Raw genomic sequence first — 18425 nt, 5'->3', positions numbered from 1 at the left:
CGAATGTTTCGATCAGGTTAGTTGATTCATGCAGACGGATTCATGCAAAACAAGTTGAAAAGTTGCCGTAACAAGCGTAGCAAACAAACGCAAACAGAAACTTGCAAGCTTTTTAGATCGTTATTAGAAACATGGACAAGTTTTTTAGGAACGTCTTTGCATTTAACGAATGGCCCTTAGAGAGAATTATTGTAAGACCGCAATGTCACAACTTTGGAATAACAACAAACAATCTTCTTCTTTATTATGACAAGAACATTCTTTAAAATTGCCTTTAGGTCTTCAAAATACTTGTGTAGAAACAATGCACAAGGCAAATACGAACTGCGATGATTAGCCTTAAGGCCACACTGCCTTCCTCAATAGCTGACTATGCAGCGGAAGAGGAAAAACACTGAAAGTATTCTAAGCAAGAACATACTTGAAAAGCTGATAACTTTAGTAAATAAACAGGTGAAAAAAAGTGGTGCAGTAACATGCACAAGCATACAACGTTTCGCTAACTATCCGCATGGCAGGAAGAAAATAGTGTCCGAAAGGGAGCAATACTTACGGTGGCATTGGTGGTCAAGTGTGACAACTTGACTGACCTGTGGCAATGATTCAGCAGGTTTTCATAAGGGTTCCAAGAGGACTCATCACTGCTGCTTGTAGCAGCTGAGTTATTTGAATCAAAGCGACAGGGCAGTCTGCGATTTTTCTCGCGTACTTTTGTGCCTCGGATAGGGCCGCAGCTCCAGCAAGGAAGAAAAACGTTAAGTACAGACCCCGAAAAAATGCTATTTTATTTTTTTTTCTTATCATATTTAGGTCGTCGATTACTCGCCAAATTCTTGTCTCCAAGAAGAAGTAGAAAAAAAGAAGTCTCCCCCATCTATAATGTTACACATTGTCATCACACCACATCATTCTCACTCTCTTCGATCATAGACTGAGTGACTATTTAGTTTCGTTGTTAGGCTTTTTAAAGCAAGTGTCCCGACTGAGCTTTGCTCTCGCTTTGGGTTATTGAAGTCTTCTAGCCCTGAGACTGACGGCTCGTCACCAGCAGTCGCCGGGAGCGTTTGCTAGCCACTGCGAAAATGAAAGCGCCGTACAGACGAGAATGGCAAGAGCTTACAAGATCAAAAAGCGCGAAGGAGAAGAACACGAGAGAAAATATAGCTCGACAATTACATCCCACGAGGGACAGAGTAACACAATATATACCGGGAACGCGCATCACAGGGAAGCCGACTCGTCAGGACCAGGCGCGCCGCCTGCGGGTGACCTTCCCGTCTGTCCTCCGTTATCTGTTAGGTTGACGCGGCAGTGCGCAGCGTTTCTGTGCCAAGCGGAATCGTCCGGGCGTTCTTATTAATAGGCGACCGGGCTGACTCGACCCATTGAGCTTCAAAGGGAAGGCAACCCGCTCCTCTCCGCTGGGAGCCACATCGCACAATGGGACGCGGCGGCGCGGCGCGGAGGATAAATAGGATGCCCCGGCATCTCTGGAGAAGAGAATGCTCGCGCGCCGAATGCATCCGCCACAACTCGGCGTGCGTCTGTGCCACAAACCGACATCTCTATCGTTGTGTACGGTTAGACGTATATATAGACACACACGCGCGCAGATATGAGAACGAATCAATGGCAGAGGTCCTGCTCGACGGAAATAAGAAAATGGAAGGAGGCTTGACATAAACGAAGCGGGCATGCCTCCCGCGCGGCCCCGTTGTCGATGTCGCCATGCACTGGAATTCTTGACCAGCATACTCTCGCCCACTCCCTATTACAGACGATTTTTCGACGATGGGGCAACGTTTCCTCCTCACATCCGAAAGAGCTGTGGCAGCATTCCAAGGGCCAGTCGGAATTTCCTTCCATTCACCTCGGGACGCCATCCTCTTTCACGACTCGTTCTTTCTGTATCGTTCGTCCCTTCCTGGCAGTGTGCTATGACGCCGCTTTTGAACGCTTCCCATTGACTTTCCTATAAGTGTAGCTAGGTGCTTTTTTTCTTTTGCTGAAGTCGGGAACAATTCAGCCGCCGTTCTGTAGAACTATCTCAGAAATGCATCCCGTGTAGTCACGCGCAACGCTTACTATACGGATATTCAGCGCACGTAAACGCACGCCCACGCCGTCTAGAATGCTCCAATAAAACGAGCCTGCGTGAGTCTATGCAGATGAAAGGGTACGACACTAGGGATGAAAGCATCCAATATAGAAACTCGAAAACAGTAGGGCACACCGAGGAAGGATCATTGTATATCTGTTCTTCTCGTATATAAAGCCGAGACATGGTACACATTTATACATTCGACGTCCCAAGTTCTAATCCTCATCCAGGCCACTACATTTATAGTCTTGGAGTGGCGCCTGAGACCAAGAAAAAAAGATCGTCTAGAGTCAGTGGTGCTATACTATATTGCATGTGCAACCAAGTTACGAAGGCCCACTGAGCCTAATAAACAGACACGAATTGACCTCACTGGTGCTGCATTTGGCCGCTACCTCCCTAATGGCTCTTGCAATGGCACATACTTACAGAGAGAATATTGACAAAGGACATGTTGCAATGGTCCTGCACCCTACTTCTTTCCTAAGAACGCTCGTGTATTCCATATATTGAATCATACGAACGTCTCGACTAGCGAAATTTTTAGCATTCAACATCGCTAGCGAATAATTTTCTTTGTGTTTAATAAGATGCGCTGGGTTTTAGCTTTCTGCTTATGTAGTTTTTATAATTCGAGAGTATTAAAAGTTCGTACCTCCGGGTACCACGTAACCTGCTCCTTGAAAAGCTCACGCGCCAATAATGCGATACAGCATGGTTTTATCAATGACTATAAACCGTGACCCTTCAATGGCACGTTTAGCTGTTCAACATACAGTTTAAATATTGAGCTTACTTGCAAGTGAACCGGGCGCTACGCTTAGCCGATACTATGGAAGCGTAAAGGAACCGTGATGTCTCCTTTTGATAGCTGAACTAGTTGTCTGTTGCTGAACTGTAGTAAACGTAACACATCAGCAAGGTCAGGAGCGCGGAAAAAATTATTCGTCTGCTGTAAGCCATCGAGGTTCGTTACGTGTTTGAAATGCTCTCTCATTTATGTTGGTTGAGGTATGCTCTCCCTCCATTGCCTAACAGCACATATTGCCCAAAGGAAATCGCTGCACACCGCTTACATGTGAAAACTGTCATGTGAAAGGACGGGGCCAGTGCCTGCTTCTGAGGCGCTTTTGTAAGCATCACCACACCGCTCGTAGCATGTGCCAGGAAGCCTGCTGGCTGCAGTTGTGCGATAATTTGCGAAACGTGTTTTCTTCTCAAACATGCCAAGCTCGGTACTCAGCAAGCTTGCATAAACTCAGTATGCACGTAGTTCTTCTTCACGCTGGGTTGGGCAGCACATTTATCTCGCAGTGCGGACATATGCCGCGTCAACACGCATGTGCACATTTAGCGCAATTAAGGCGACGCTTGACCGGACGCATGTTCGATAACATGCGCGATTTGAGCCCACCGCCGAAATCGGGCCAATGCTGTAAACAAGTAATCACGGATTATCTCTTCGTTTCTAGTGGTGGCCGAAATTCTATGGAAAACATCGCAAGCTGAATACAGCATAGTCAGCGAAACTAAATAGACCGGTGTCACACAACGTACATTGCGCCCAGTAAAAAAAAAAAAAAGCGGAAAAAAAAGCGGACTTCAGAATTCTGAAATACGCTAAAAGCGATCTCGCTCAACACTGCAGTGTTTTTCCAATATCAGGCTTTGTATTTCTTAATATTACTGCAAGTGCACTGCATAGTAGAATCTCTCACAATAAACAGGAATAAACTAACAATATATAAACTAACAAGATACTTTTTGTGTTTATACACTCCTCTGCTAAATAACATTAGTGAAAAAGTATCTCGTCTGCTCTTTCCGCACCACTCCACCATGTTCCTTTGCTAATGATAATTTTGTGGCATGACACACGAAATGACTCTTAGGTATTTACGAAAATGTCCAGGCTTCGGGATTACGTAGTGAACGTTTGCCTGTCGCAGAGGAGTTCGATAGCCCTTTTTGGAGCTTCTGCTTTATAACAGCAAAAAAAAAATAATAATAAAGAAGAGGCAGCTTAAACAATGATGCTGCCGAAAATGAGGAGAAAAAAATTAACCGGAACCTTCCTGAAAGGGAGCTGTGCAAGATGTGCGCAGCCTTGTATGGCGGTCGGCGTGGTGCGGAATCTGTCATGCGAGGTAATGATGTGAGTGGGGTTATACTCATGTAGTATGCGTTATTTATTTGTATGTGTGAGAGGACTACGAGCAGAGAAATGCACATACTTACATCGGTGAACATATTCCGCGCCACGCAGACCGCCATATAATGTTGCGCATATCTTCGCCAGTTCCCGTTCAAGGAGGTCCCGCCTAATTTTATTTGCGTGATGCCCGGCGTGGCATAACCAACGTGCTAGTGCCGTATAAGGCAGCGGAAAGAGGGGGGGCGGGGGGTGCCTGCGCGTTCACGCGTAATTAATGCACGAGTGGTGCATCCATTCGTTTTGTGTCCCGTTTAGTCGCACTCCATCCTCACTGGTCGGGTGTCTACCAGGGCATTCCATACTGTTTGCTATTCCCCTTTTAGTATAGGCTGAGGCATTTCTGGCCTAGGTTTAACGCCTCGTTCCTACGTATAATGTATGGGAAAATGGGAAACGGCGTAAGCGGACGGGCTCGTAGAATGTTTTGTGCCGGTACGGCCAATGTTAACGCAGACAATGGGTCTTTTGTCACCGTACTCCGGGTGGCAGCTATCAACCGCGCACACAATGGGCTTAAACTGCGCATTTTCGCCCTGTATTGGGAAAGGGGTTTTCCTGCTGCCCACGGAATTTTTCGACCGGCTGACCATATAGGGCTACGCATTAAAAGACATGTAGACAAAGGATAAGTGCCTCAGACATGCTTTTGAAACATATTTGACGTCTAGGTAGCGATACTGGCTTGTCGATACCATGAACAGTGTTGAATTAATTTTATACAAACGAAGCATAGCTACTTCTCACCGTGGTTCTGACGTGCTGGAAACAATTAAAACTGATTTAGTTCGGTGTCTTGGTGCAGAACTCGGCACTGAAACGTGCACTGTCCATAACTCAGTATGAACAGTGGTCTATGACTGGCCACTGTTAAGCTAGATAAGCGTACTCCTGTACAGGCTGTTGAGGCTGACTAGTGATCCTGAGTCCTTGTTCCGTTGCCAGCCTATTGAACATTAGCTTTGTCTTCTGCACATTAATCTTCAACCTCACTCATACAATTTCTTCAAAGTCTTCATTCATTTGTTGTAATTCGTCTCCAGTGTTGCTGAACAGGACGATGTCACTTGAAAACCGAAGCTTGCTGAGATATTCGCCGCTGATCCTCACTCCTATGCCTTCCCAGTCTAATGGGTTGAATAATTCTTCTGAGCATGCGACGAATACCATGGAGAGATTGTGTCTCCTTGCCTGACCCCTTTCTTGATAGGTAACTTTCATATTTTCTTGTGGAGAACCAACCTAGCCGTGCAATCTCTGTATATATTTTCCAAGATATTCACGTATGCCTCCTATTCCTGATTAAGCACTGCCGCTATGATACTTGGTATATCAACTGAATCAGATGCCTTTTCATAATCTATGAAAGCCATATATAGATGTTGATAGTATTCCGCAGATTTATTGATTACCTGATTGATGACATGGATGTGATTCGATGTAGAATATGTCTTCCTGAAACCAGCCTGCTCTCTTGGTTGACTGAAGTCAGTGTTGCCTTGACTTCATTTGAAATGGTCTTGGTGAATATATTACACAACACTGAAAGCAAGCTAATGTGCCTATAGTTCTTCAATTTTTTACCGTCTCCCTGCTTAGGGATTAGTATCATCTTGGCATTATTCCAGCTTTCTGGTAGGCTTGAAGTCGCGAGGCATTGCGTGTAACGGTCCGCAAGGTTTTAAGGGATGATAACTCCTTCATTTTGATTAAATCGACAGGTAATACATTTTCTCCAGCCGATTTTCCAGTGTCATGCCTTGCAAGGCCCTTCTAATTTATTCGCTTTATATATATATATATATATATATATATATATATATATATATATATATATATATATATATATATATATATATATATATATATATATATATATATATACATATATATATATATATATATATATATATATATATATATATATATATATATATATATATATTGCACCGATCACCTCAAACGACGGTTCACTTCAGGAGATATGCCTGCAGTCATGGAGGCATTGCGTATAATCAAGGAATAGCGGAAGCATACTTGAATGCCTCAGCAAATATCTGTAAAGATTACACCATCATTAATCTTTTTTTAGATAAGCCGCGAAAATATTGGTTAATGAGGGCGTCAGGCAACGAAACACCGACCCACTTCAGTGCATGTTAAATTCACTCAATTCAGTCAATTCACTTCACTTACTGCATGCTTAAGCATACGAGCTATATTATGGGAAGGACACTGCTTCTGGTAATACATAGGTATCTAGTTTTATATTGTACTTTGTCAATCTGTTATTACTCACTGATCAGGGAATTATCTATGAATCACTGTAGGGGTCTCTTCAATAATACGGATCGCGAAAGGGCAGACAATTTTGCAAGAAAAGAAGAAAACACCCTGAACTCAACAATAACAGTTGCTTCGACACAAGCAACATAAGACCAAACTAAATGGATCTTGGACGGGCATCCAGATCTTCCCATAAAGAAAGAACCTCGCTTTCAATTATTCAGCTGTAAACACCAAAACAAGTCTTCATCATCGGAAGAAAAATATTAATCAAGAGGACCATTTTTCCGCATTTCGATGGGGGCGAAATGCGAAAACATCCGTGTGCTTAGATTTAGGTGCACGTTAAAGAACCCCAGGTGGTCAAAATTTCCGGAGTCCTCCACTACGGCGTGCCTCATAATCAGAAAGTGGTTTTGGCACGTAAAACCCCGAATATTATTATTATTATTAGGACCATTTTTCATCAATATCTTATTTCATTCTTTTATTACATTGCAATCAGTTAGACCCGCAATCACCCACCCACCTGGTTTCCGCCACGCTATTGCGCATGTTCTCTTTTTGAAGTATTACTTTATTGTTTTTCTCCCTAAAACATTCACCTTTGACACATGTCCGATTAACTTTATTTCGAAAGCCTTTGGTTCTTAGGTGCGACAGGCGGGGCATAAAACTTTATATTCTTTTAGGTATCCTTATCCCTGCCTAACGCCAATTTTCTCTTCTGTTCTGCTTCTGGTGAATCAGAACGCTGGATTGAGCAACAAGGCACTCAGTTGCGGACCATGCGAACCGACGAGATTCGGTGACGGGATGAGCACAAACCCGATTATTCAGTCCGAGCTTCTTGTTGCCGGGGGAAACCTGGCTCGAAAGCAGGCATTGCCTCCATTGTCTGGCCTATTCATCCTTGAATGGTCCCCTGCCGATGTAGGCAGCCTGCTCGATTGGCAGCCCTTTCACTCCTCTTCATTACCCACCTCCCCCTCCTTCACGCACCAGTTTCCGTTTCCGTGTGTCGGTCTACGCGCCTCGCAGAATGCGTGGGGCACGGGGGGAGGAAGGAAGGGAGGAGCCCTTCCATGGTCTCGGCTTCTCTTGTATTGGCTGCTACTGCTGGCTATATACTGCTAAGAACAGGCGGAAAGTGCTCAGCCTGGCGGTAGTCTGGTCGTCTGACTGGCCGACTCTCCTCGGCTACGTTTTCATGGCTGAGTCGGTGTGTGTTTCGATGTATGTATCGGCGTACTTAGATGGAGTGATGCGGGTCGATTCGACTGATTGTGCCGCGCCGGCCTCTTCACTTGTACATTCTCTAGTGTCCTTCAACGCAAGAAATGCAAGGAATGTGCTTCCTCTGATTCCGTTCGTCAAGATTCTTTTTTTTTGTTACCTTGCTCTGCACAGAAGCAGTTGTCTATAGGGGATAGCTCGTTGCTATGACCATGCATACATTGGATATCATACCTCTGTTTCGTGCGTCCTGCCCGAAAGCAACACCTAAGTTATCAAGAAAAAAAAAAGAAGGACCGAGGTGGTGGGGATGGTAGAACGGTTGTTTAAACATTATGGCGTAACACAGGATCAGTTGAGACTCCGGCAACGAACAAATTAAACGCTTTCTTTTCCTATATATTTCCTTTGGTTTCCCACTGCACTATAGCATTATCTTTTATACAGATGCTGAACGTATGGTATGTATAAAACATATAGATAGCTGTGTCGCCATAGCGCTAAGATTGAAAAGAAATTCCAGCGCTTTTTTATACCCATTGAGGTCGCTGTGCTTGTACGAAATAGTGTAAAGGACCGAGATTGCGTATAAAACTTTCTTTTTTATTGTTGAGGTGAAGAACACGTTACTTTAGTAATGGTCTATATAAGTTCGTTGAATTTAAACAAATGACAAGCAGAATACTTTACTTGTATTGTTCGGAATTACATGGTGTGCGCTGGTGTAGAGCTTGGCTATGTGAGGAATAAATGTCAGGATAATGTTTTTATAATATTAAAGCAGGCTAAGTATGGTCCTGTATGAACCGAAATGATTTATTACGAAGTTACGTGCCTGTGTTCTTTTAAATAGCTACATAATGTGTAAGAAAGCGGCCACTGTTATAGAACTACTTCTGGTCACTGCCGGGTATTTAATTCGTTCGTAGGTGTCCTTACCATCGCACACAAAGGCCGTACTCTGCCGCAAAAGCCTGAAACGCCACGTGAGGAAGAAGCACGAAAAGCTCCAAAGAAAAAAAATCATTGTTAAGTGGGATATAATCCGCGTCGCTTTTCAGGAAATCTGTCTTGCTTATAGCAGGAATCCGTTAAGCCCTCTTCGTGACTTGTATACTAGCAGCTCGAGATAAGGAATAAAGCATTACCCATCCAATTTGCGTAACAAGAACGCTTAAGCAGGCTTTCTGTATCCTTACCCAACTTCTTCCCGCTGAAAATCTCGAAAAAAAAAATAAACGGTTGGGCACGTGCGTTCCTGTATCCATAGAAACGTTACGTGGTTTATCGTTACCGCGAGCTGGGACTCCTCTCCTCCCACTGCAGCCTTATTTAGCTTAACGGCATGCCATGTTCTATGGCGGAGTCTCGATGTCTCACAAACAAGAACAACAAATGAAAGAAAAAGTTCGAATGAAGAAAGCCATGGTAACGGGGTTTTTAAATGTAGGAACCGCTCAATTACTTACACGAGTTTCGTGTACCTTTCTTGCTTCTGCAGCTCTCGTTACATTATGCAAAAATGGTGAATGAAGAATAATGACCGACTGTATTAACGCTGTACAGCGCGTCCTCCATATAGCTTTATTCAACGATAACCAGTTTCTTTCTGGCGATCTGTATTTACCAGCTTTCCGAAAAGCAATCTTGTTTTAACCCGTTGCACTTTCTTCTATATACTCGCTGTTTTTTTTTTATTCTGTAATAGGGACGCACAGGCACCGCTGATAGGGTTCATCAGTTCTTTTTTTTGTTTTATTATTTGCGGATCGCTCTTGCCGTAAGAAAGTTTGAGTTTTTATTGAGGGTAGGATCCCGGATCATCGTCCCGGGATTACGGTACGAAGCTAATAGACCAATGGAAGCCAGATGGGTAATGTGGAAACGATACCAAAGTGGAGCCAGCAACTGATCCCGGCTGAGAGGGCCTTCGTAAAGGGAAGGGTGATTCAAGAACAAATGGCTTGGAGCGAAGCTACAAGCCAGTGAAATTAGGCTTTTCCTGGGCACGGAAACGGTCATGGATGAACCTTGGTTGACATACGAGTTAGAAGTGGACAAGGAGTTCCCCTGCTGCATCTGCACCCCCTGTAGACTTTATAGGGAACGAGTTTGCTCTCACAAAGAGACGACGGCGTTGGTAATCGAGGAGGCATAAAAGGGTTTTCTGGGCAGCCAATCGACCAATGCTTGCTGTCCCGCTTACATGCAAGGGGCGTAACAAGGGAAAGGTTGCGGTAAGGCTGCAAAATGCGAATAAAGTAAGAATTTAATCTCTGTTTCTGGACACATTTCATTCGTGTTTTATTTGCCCATAAGAAGCAGACATTTGCCAATAAAAAATAGAAAAAAAATGAAAAAGGAAGTACACATTTAAGATGTCTCACGCGACATCATCAACTACTGGAGGGGTTGAGACCAGAATGTAGTGGTTATTTTTTTTTTCGTACCTTGTTCTGTCTTTCCAGGCAGGAATAACAAGCCGAAGGAAAGAGAAGAGAAAAAAGTAAGCGATGGTTACAGGGCAAGGGTATAATGCCGCTTCATTGCTTGCTTCATTTTGCTTTTTTGTTCATCGGTCGCCCTAATTCCGTCACGTTCTCAGCTGAAGTTTGTTGATAACTACAAGATTTTTTAAGTGTGTTGGTACAAGATTTTTGCGTGGCCTGTACAGCGCGCGCAAGGCATTAATGCTGCTTTCGGTGTGTTATCCCAGCAAAACATGCACGTATTTTACGATGCTAGTAGAGTGAATTTACATTTTATAAGATTTACTGAATCGAAAACAGACAAAGTATTCAAAATTTTGGCACCATTGAAAAGTAAAGGCCATTATCACAGCAAAAAAGAAATCGCTTCAAAATGATTGATATTAAAGCACTTCCATATATATATTTAATGACAGCTTGCCGATATTTTTTTTTCACATGCACCAGTAGTTTTGTCACATGTTAAGGCCATGCGCTTCCAGATATCTGAATACTTGCGAGGCAATAATACGTTCTTTCTCTCTCTTTGCTTTTTGGACTCAGCGTGAGTGACCAAAAAACTTTGGGAAGTAAGTCAGTGCACACATTTGTGGAGCCTCCACAAATCAATTGACATTTTATTCATTCATTCATTGCATGTTTAGAATTATCTGGCGTTACACAGACGGTGAAAAAAGTTATAACGACAAAAAGTTTGAAGATAATGAAAAAGAAATAAGAAACTTGTTTCCCAATCCTGCTGAGCGAATGGCACACTTCTAATACCTGCACGAGCCCGTCAAAGTACGCAGACGCCTTATTTAACTATGAGCTTTCCTGCAACATAGAAATTGCAGTGAGAGCTTATTTTTTCTAGTTACGATCACCCGTTTGGCTGCTGTGTGTGTGTTTGTGTGGAAAAAGAATAAACATGTAATAGTGTGTTTACAAGTTCCTCTAACTCTGAAGTTTAGGGCTCTTCGAACTCGGCGCTGCTTTTCCAAAGATTAATAAGAACCAGCGCTTGCGTTTTGAAACATTATACAATTATGATTGCGCCGGTACAGTGAGTGAGGGAGCTAGTGGTGTTCCGACAGTAAAAGACGTCGTCACTCAACGCTCCACTTAACGCAAGAACACCAAGAGAAAATAATCACAGAACTTTGGCGCCCTTCAGACTCACGTTCTTTTTTGATTCCCACGCGCTAAAACGAAGACAGAAACAGCGCATGCAGGGTATTCGCGAGAAGGACGAGAACGAACAATTTGTCATTATGTTTTTCTTTTTTGTGCACCAGTTGCAAGAAGTATCCAACTCTGAAGGGGCTTTCTTTTCATATCTTCATTCGCTTTCAACATACTTCATTGTCACAGTGGTACATTTGTTCTTTTGTAAAGCCTTTCCACGAGTGCAGCTCAGCAAAAGGAATACGTTTCGGATTCAGAAGAAGAAAAAGAGTGAGCAAATTTTAATGGCTGACGAGGGAATCCCAAGGAAAATTGTTCACTTAGAATCAAAGTCCTCGTCATTAATTTTCGGGGCTACTCGACACTCCTCACTTTTTTCACTGTTAATTTTTTTTCCATTTCGAAGCTGTCAAAGTGATAACTGAGGTCCATTTCTCAGGTTACCGCAAACTTGTTTTTAGAACGGAAGTATGTCTTTCTTTCCGACGAGTGTAAGAACTGGCTGCACTCTGTAACTTGTAAGGTCCTCGAAGAAACGAAGGAAGAAAAAGAAAACAATATTATAATTCGGGTTTAGGCGGCGCGTGTGCTCTTTCACATTCGCCATGAATATTTTTTTAGTATAACATAGCAGTTGCAAAGCCTTATATTCTGGAACGAGATTACTGGCCTGTTGATTTGTGACATCGCCACTTTCAAAACAAAACTATTTGATTCTGTATAATATAGAATGGGTGCCAAATGAAGGGAAGGGAAACGCAGTCGAGGAGGGCACAAAAAAATTAGGTGGGGTGAGGAACTTAAGAAATGAGCAGGCGCAAGTTTGAATCAGCTAACACAAGACAGATGTAATTGGATGTTGCTGAGAGAGACCTTCGCCCTGCACTGGTCATAAAAATAGACGGCTGACGGCGATGATAAGGATGATGATCAATCTATTAAATTTACGAACGACGTGAAACTTCCTGTAAACGCTCTTGTCAGCCCTCTTTGTCGCTCATATTGCGCCACTGAATAAAGAGTACCACCACTGGCCAGCTTATTCGTACTGGTGCATATATTACGTTTAGGGGGTCACGGATGAAAGAGCAACGTAGAAAGCACAGCATGGTCATGCATGGGTGACCAAGGGCCTCGATCTTATCACCTCATTTTACAGATGTCGCTGCTGTATATTTAAGGTCCTTTCTTTTAGGTAAAAGCCGGTAGCGCCCACCTTTTGCACCCGGAACCAATTTTATGAATATCGGGTTAAACCTGATCTTTCCCTGAAGTTTAACCTTGCATAAATGATGCTAATAAATGTAAGTGTTGCAAACCGAATGAAAGCTGTCCAGCGTCTTAGAACAAGTGGTCAAGATATATTATTATTATTATTATTATTATTATTATTATTATTATTATTATTATTATTATTATTATTATTATTATTATTATTATTATTATTATTATTATTATTATTATTATTATTATTATTATTATTATTTCACGTACACGGCATGCGCCTTCTCTTCCCCTAACACTCGAGCGAAAACTGGTTTAGGTGTATAAAAATATAGTATACTCAGCATTTGCCGGCGCTAACTGAACGACAGCTCGTTGTTCTATCAGTCACCGAATTTACATGAATAGGACAATAGCGTATTATATCGCACTTCCCGCAAGTCGCACACAGTAAATGACGGTAGTGTGCTGCATGAACCGAATTAACGCAGTGCTGTAGTTGCTCTGAATTTCGAGCGCTACATGAGACGCTGAGAGGATGCTTACCGAACTGGGTTCAAAGAAGGGTGACTGATGCGTGTAGTTGGGATTTCATTAATTTCGTTGCAAGAATATATACCTGTAACAAGTAAAACATGACGACAACAGAAGAGAAATACGAAATATCTGACAGGTCCGTCTTCCCTTAGGATGGACGCAGACATGCTGCCAATGCACATAATAACGCACAGTGCACACGGAATGGAGCGCGTCAATTTAGGGCTAACGAATGCGCATACTTTCGTTTCCATCGACTGTAGTTCGTGTCACATCGACGTAATTTTGACGCGTACACTCGGATTCACTTAAATTGGAGTCCGCTTCACCTTTGGTCCCCAGGGGAGGTATTCTGTAAGAGTCTACCTAGTGGACGTGTCTATTTCGTCTTCTGTTGAACTTCTGATTGGCTGGGCTGGGCTGCGCATTAGGGCAGCAGCGAGGCGCCACAGCCAATGAGCACTTCGGCAGCAGACGAAATGGGCTGGTCCACTATGTAGACGCTTACAGAATACTTTCCCAGATTCCTAGCGACATGACATCGTACTCTTGTGTACTTTGCACACATGCAGGATCCTACTAAATGCCCCCTGTCGCGTTTCACTCAGTGAGCGCCGTGCGTCAGCAAGGGCTCCTAAAATGCGGAAAAGCATCACACCTCCCACGAAGCCATGCCAGTGGGAGCAAATTTCGTACTTGTTTCTTTGTGTAAAAGAGTGCAGGTGTAATGTATTAATAATGCTGACAACGAAGATTTGTAGACATGAGTTCGCTACATAATTTGCGAGCAGCAGGATTTGTTGTAGCGTGTTGCTGTGAGTGACTTCGCTTGGTTAACTAGAACGTTTTGGCCCAAAAGGAGACCATTGCTGGTGTTCATCATTTGTATATGTTTCCAGAAAAATACCGAAATTGGAGCTGCCAGTTAACAACACCGTCGATTTCTCGCCAATTTTTCTGCCAAACACGAAAGCACAAGATTTGTCCCCCGCGTCGGCCTCTTAAAAAATAGCGGTCGATGTTTACCCCCCTAATTTATGAAAATATAAAACCCAAAAACGAAGGACCTATGTATATTAAACATTATGCTTGTTTGCCTGTCCATGAACGGTTCGTCGCTTTATTAAGTCAGCAGCATGAAGCTCAACATAGGGCGAAAGGGAAGCAAGAATCCGGAAACCGGAACGTTTCAATAAGAAAGCGGCTGACGCCATCGGTTAGTCGTTATGCAACATTAGCGTATGGCTGCCTGGTGATAGTGATAAACTTTATTGAAAGGGGGAAGGATAAAGAGGGACGTGGCTGAGGGTTTGGGCTCAAGTATGGCCCTGGGCCTGCTTGGCCTTTTCCGCCCAGTCCACCAGTTCAAGTTGTCGGTCGACGTCCCCGGAACTGAGCCAGGCTGTCCAGTCAGTCTCGCTGCTGACGGGGGGATGAGAGAACGGGAGCGAGGTGCATTCCTACATTATGTGTTTGAGCGTTCCTGATTCTGAACAGAGCCTACATTGGTCGCTTTCCTCGCCCCCTGTGATTTTGTTAATGTATTTTGGGTGTGGGTATGTGTCTGAAGTCGCCGAAACGCGACCGCTTGCATTTTGTCGAGTTGCTTGGCCGGTGGTGGGAGCGCGCGACGCCTCAAGCGATACCGATGGGCTATTTCATAATAAGTCTCGGAGGGTTCCTCGTGTCCCTCCTCCTCATTCACGCCGTCCGCATCCGCGGACGAGGCTCGGCGCACGAGATCTCGAGCCAAACTGTGAGCCGACGCGTTGCCTAGTTTATTATTTATGAGTAGTTTGAACCTGACTTGGTGCTACAGAGGGTGTATTATTAACGGTGTTCACTTGCATGCACACAAACGGGCAAACCAAAAGGCGTCCTCCATCTACGTTCTGAATTAAGAAAGCACGGAAAAAGGAGATAGAAGAACACAAGTACCAAAATCACCGCAGAACCACCCTTTGGTTGATATCTTTGTAAGCAATATATTTGTAAGCGTCCCTCGGTATACCACGTTGTGCGGTAGCTAACCGATACACAAATATATTATACGTATTGCATATTTACGCATGTCCATGCTTATTTTTTCAAAAGAGTTTTCATTGAGTGTCCATACTTTCTTTATTTCCTTCCGCATGATTTTTTTCAAGTACCTTTTCAATACGGTGCTGTTGATATTCTTATTCACTACTGATGATGTCTCCCGAGATGACGCAGATCTTCTTCCTTTCCTCCTCGTTTCGTTGGCGGCATATATAATACGTTCAGGCTCCGCGGGGCGTCGTTTGCATTCGTCTAGATCGGCGGGAGAGTCCTTCTTTGGACGACCCATTGAAGGTGACTGAGAGAACGCGGCCACGCGTCCCTGTTACAAGCCGTAAAACCTGTATCTATCTCATTTGTTAGAACATGTACCGTGACTTGTTGGAACGCGTACCATAACTTCTTTTTTCTTCATTGTCAGCAGTAAGGTACGGCCGATAAATTATTGTAAGTAAACTGTTGCTATGCGACGTGTCTGACGCGCAGAGTAAGCGGTCCTTATATTCTGCATTAAAACACGTTCACTAACAACACACGACGTGCATGACCTTGTAGGAACGTGCCACGGCACCATAGTAGGATGAGACAAGCTTAGCTAATTTTGGGGACGAATTTCTTTCTTCATAGTAAGCTAGAAGAATCGCACTCTAACTTCTTATGCGTAAACATTTGTCATGTGACACGCCTGTTTGCTCTAGTTTATTCCGCATTTTCAGATACGGTTTTATGATCTAATACAGCATCAGTATTCTGGGCTGCGGGGCCTGGGTACGAAGCCCACAATGGGACGTTCTTATTTATTTATTTAGTTTATTTCTACTGGCAACTAGTGACATCTATAGCCTGCCAAGTTGGCCATAAATGGCCAGAAACTGACACGCCGCGAAGAGGGGAGCAGAGCGTAAGAAAGCTATTGTGTAGATAAGTTAGGAAATGAAAAAGAGAATCGCTACCATTTCCCGATCTCAAATACTCGCACATTTGCGATAACGTAGAATGTGCGCTTCGCGTGAGGATTCGCTAACCGTACGGGCGTAGATGTGATGAATGCGTTTGCGCTACAGTAGACATGTGTATTTTGTCATCTCAGACTACGCAGAACTGCAACGACGCACGATGCCAATATTTTCCTGAACCACTTTCAGCTAGAGCGTCGATAGGGGGTAACCTTAAACAGTGAACCACACTTTTCATCTGTTAACAGTGTTGTAAACCATTATGGCTTTGTGCTAAAATGCGAAGAAAGTTTTTGTCATGGATAGAACTTTCTTATGCGCATCGAGATGATATGCAACGACCAAAGGTGAAGCTGATTGAAATGCAATAGAGTAAGCAAGCGAAGGGGCCTTTTAAAAATAAGCTAGAGGAGTCGGCGCTGGCAGCAGAAACGTAGCCCTTCAACCGCACAATGATCGCGCGCCCGTCATACAACTCTTAAGTAACGAAAGCCCAGTGAACAGCAACATCGCTCACCAGCGCCGCTCTGGCAGGCTAAAAAAAAAAAAAAGGCGTCACTGGCCAAGCGGCAAATGGCGAGCCCGTTTTCTTCCCGTCGAACGCCTTATGTTGCACCCACATCACGTCAAGAAATAGCTGACCAGCACTTTTCGCTTAGCACTGCTGAGAAATAAATGTATATGGGAGGTTGGTAGGGCTGAGGAGTGAGTAAATGTGGCAATGAAAAAAAAAATCCAGAGCAGGGACGAAGGCTACCAGACGTGGCGGAAAATAAGGCGGCGGAGATAACACGATGGAGCGCAGAAGCTCTGAGGACTAGCTTGCAGGGGCGCCGCACCACCTTTTTTTTGGGTGATGGGTTTCGGTGCGTAGTTTCCAGCGCGTTCCGTACGTACACTTTGAAACCAATGAGCAAAGAAAAGGACGACCAGCCATGGCGACAGGGACAGCAATCAGCGGGGATCCAGGCTGTTAGCTTGTACCTCACGTCCGCCTTGGCGATCATCTGGAGAAAGGATTGCCAAGCGTGTCATATAGCCTTTCGCGTTCTGCTCTCGTACCTTTATTTATTTTTCTTTCCTTACATCCCACCACGCAGCCATGTTTTAATTCGGCCGGTTGCACTTCTTTCTCAGTTGTTGTTTTTTCTGTGGAAAGGCAAGAGAAAGAGTAATGAGAGATCAGAAACTGTTGTTCCTCTAGAAGAAAATGAAAACATTGATGTAAAGGAAACCAGTGAGGCACGAATTGATTACAACGTCAAAATTTTATTGCCGTTTTGCTCTTCCTAGCACTTCGAAAGCAAGCATTGCTGACTTTCTTTTTCATTCTTACATGAAGATCAGCTGCGGCTGATCCAATGAGCTGAGCGGATGGCCCGTGCCAGTGGGACCTCGGAATAGGGTCAGCACCCTACCGGACAAGCTCCCCCTATTCACCCCGCTACTTCCTCTGGGGGACTGGGGCTAGGAGCCCGTTTGGTTTCTGTATATAATAAAATTTTTCTACTACTACTACTGCTACTACTACTACTACTACCACTACGACTACTTTACCAATGAGGAAGAGATCGTCGTGGTATAAAGAGTATGAACATGTGATTTCATTCTATGCTCGTGCAACGTGAGAAAATTTGTGACGAATGTTATGAAAGGCCTCATTAACATGGCTACGAATGATGCTGTTCAACGGTAGCGTTACAGCGGGCGGAATGTTTTTGAAGCAGATCGATATTACAACTTATGTGTTGTTTGCCGCATGCCCCATCTACCGAGTTGTCATTAGTATCGCATTTTTTTTTTAGTGTGGAACGCGCGTGGTGTAAACGATAACGTCAGCTGTGTTACGTCATGCTAGAAGCTAGAAGCACGGACTCCGTGTGACCAGATTTTACGCGCCTCGTTATTAGTGGTGTAGAGATTCTGCAAACATAACAAGGGACATTTAATATGTGTTCATGTGGCTGTTCCTGCAAATGCGTATGTTCGTAGTTCCCGCATTGCTATTTTCCACTATGATGAAACTGAATAGGTAGGTAGGTAGTAAACTTTACTCAGGTCCGGTAGAATCTTCACCCGGTTGTTATAGGGGAAAGACTGCGGGCCCTATAAAAAATGGATAGAAACATCTATAAGACATGTATAATACATGTATAATACATGTATAATACATG

General features: G+C 43.8%; 1 protein-coding gene across 2 annotated transcripts in view; it reads left to right on the top strand.

Moving 5' to 3' along the window:
- Positions 1 to 18425, top strand: part of LOC135898362 (aldo-keto reductase family 1 member B1-like) — a 296512-nt gene that overhangs the window by 48869 nt on the left and 229218 nt on the right. The window contains exon 2 of one of the 2 annotated variants that reach the window (XM_070537591.1): positions 10304 to 10341. The exons of the other annotated variant lie outside the window; for it this stretch is intronic. The gene's annotated coding sequence lies outside the window, so the exon portion shown is untranslated. The remainder of the gene's footprint in view (positions 1 to 10303; positions 10342 to 18425) is intronic. 2 annotated transcript variants of the gene reach the window in all.

Source organism: Dermacentor albipictus, chromosome 4 (assembly GCF_038994185.2).
Source record: "Dermacentor albipictus isolate Rhodes 1998 colony chromosome 4, USDA_Dalb.pri_finalv2, whole genome shotgun sequence".
Lineage (NCBI taxonomy): Eukaryota > Metazoa > Arthropoda > Arachnida > Ixodida > Ixodidae > Dermacentor > Dermacentor albipictus.
This window is presented reverse-complemented; position numbering and strand designations above follow the sequence as displayed.